This window comes from Equus quagga, unplaced genomic scaffold (genome assembly GCF_021613505.1).
Source record: "Equus quagga isolate Etosha38 unplaced genomic scaffold, UCLA_HA_Equagga_1.0 153_RagTag, whole genome shotgun sequence".
In the NCBI taxonomy this organism is placed as follows: domain Eukaryota; kingdom Metazoa; phylum Chordata; class Mammalia; order Perissodactyla; family Equidae; genus Equus; species Equus quagga.
The window spans coordinates 4,288,594-4,290,922 of NW_025796915.1; positions in this window are offsets into that span (position 1 = coordinate 4,288,594).

A 2,329-nucleotide genomic window follows, 5' to 3' on the forward strand; every position below is an offset into this window, starting at 1 on the left:
TGAACATGGATTACCTGTGTAAAAAAACATGAGTGGCCCTGGGGTCGGGGAGCTCCCAGGACTGGCCTTCACTGAGAGTAATAGGGCTCAGCAGGGTCCCGCCAGGTTGGGCTCAGTATCTGCCTCTGGAGGGATTTTATAAGCCGAGGGCTGGGAATGGAACCTGTAGCCTTTGTGCTGTCCTGCTCAGCCTGTGAATTATGTGATGTCTCTCCTACCGCCCTCATAGTCCAGACACATATCCCCATCCTCAGCCTCATCACTTCCCTCCAAGTGGGGAGGTCACTTAGACTTCCAAGACTTCTGTATGCAGAATAAGACATTATAGGGGCCCCAGTTCTGGGCAGCGGCAGGGGCTCCAGACCCAACCTGGTCACAGAATGGCCCTCCCCCGTGCATACTCACACACTTTCCTTCCCTAGGGCTTTTCTTCAGCTTTGGGTTTCCTGTTACTTCAATTTCATGCAACCATTACTTAAATATTATTGAACACATATTGTGGTCTTGGCACCATGGTAGGTGTTAAATTTGAAGGACTTGGTACCTAGGCCCCAGTCGACTCCCCCAAATGCCTGAAACTTCCACCCCCCTCCTCCCACCCATTTTCAGCCCTATAGCATGTCTTCAGAGAATCGATGGCATAGTTGAGACCGTGAGAGGAAAGTCTGCGGGGCCAGGAGGTGGGCATGTGGCTCTGGAAGGGGGTCTTTGCACAAGTGACCCGTTTTCTCTAGGAGGAAATGGCTCATTGTGGGCTCAGGCTGCCTCCTGATGGTTTCATGTTCAGAAGTGACAGCGCAGCCCCAAGGCTGGGGCAGTAGTGGACAGCAATTGTTTTAGATGAGGAGTCCTTTGATCATTATGGAGTTCTTTTACCTGGTCCTGGGCTGCAGGGACGATGGGGAGGTCCCAGATGTTTCTTTCAGAAAATTTCCAGCCTGGTGGGTACAGAATCTTGGGGAAAGCAGGCTGGAGAGGGATCCCAGTAAAATTTGGTCTTTAAAGAGCATCCACCAGTCCCTCGATCATACTCCTTTGGGGACTTGGTTGGAATTATGCCAGCCCTGCCTTCTTGTGCTATTTCTGTAGGAACAGGGTGGGCACCTTCTACCTGCAGAGTCCTCTTGGGGACAGGTTTTCACACAGCCCAGATTAGCCAAGCCCAAGGCTCAGGCCTAGAGAAACACAAGCTAAGGTCTACCATCTGCACCCACCAAAGGAGCCTACTTCTGTGACCCAGAGAAGCCCGTGGGGCATTCCCAGGCAAGGGCCCTGCAGAAATGCTGCTACACTTCAAATGCCCCTGCTTCCTTCGTGATCATAACTGTAACATTGCTATTGTTTGGGATAATGTTAAATAAAAAGAGTAGACCTAAATTGGAAGTCTCAAGTCAATGAAGGAAGAGACCATGAAAACACTTGTGTTAGAGCAATAAGTTTCTACGATTTCTTATTCCTGTTATAAACATTTTCTTTAATGTTATTATTTTTACAATTAAAAAAAAATCAATGTGGCCCGATCTAGACTGTCAGTGATGGGATGTGCTGTTCCCCAACCTCCAGCACCGTTCCTCTGATCATGAGGGCATTTACCTGAAGATCATCAGCAGACCTTGACCTGCTGATGGGTCAGAGGCGGTCCCCGCAGCGACCACTCAGTCTGTTGCGATGCACAGAATCACTGCCTCCCCACCTCGTCTCCCTTTACCCGGGCTGTAGGTTTAGTGCCCCACCTTGCACAGGGCCTGGTTGTGTTCTCTGTGCACCACCAGGGGGCGGGGCAGTGCCTGGACCGATGTGCTAGCTCCAGTCGTCTTAGGGCACAAAGGGTCCGCCTGTGCTCTCCTATGAATCTGCTAAGGATGCAAAGCAGGCCTAATGGGAGTAAAAGTAAAGGAGTGAATGGAGGCTGGGAAGACAGTCAGCGCCCCCTGTTGGTAGGAGTTGAGGCCATGTGCCAGGTACCCCTCCCTTCTTAGAATCTGGTGTTTTCAGGTGCACGTCAGTGGATTAACATAAGGATAGGACAGCAGAGGACTTGGGAGCACAGGTGCTCCACAGCGCTACTGATGACAGCAAAGGGGTGAGGAAAGCCAAGTGATACTGGGAAAGGGTGAAAAAGGATTGTTTGGATACAGACTGAATTTATATTAGTGTAGATATACATGCCTGGTGGCAACATTACAGCCCTCTAAAGTTTGGATTTTATAGTTTTTGTCAGTATCACTTGTAAGATTAATCAATACAGGCCATGACAATGTATGGTATCATGTACTTTTTTTTCCACTAAGAAAATAAATAGGAATTGGGTGCTTTGTCTGTTAAACTC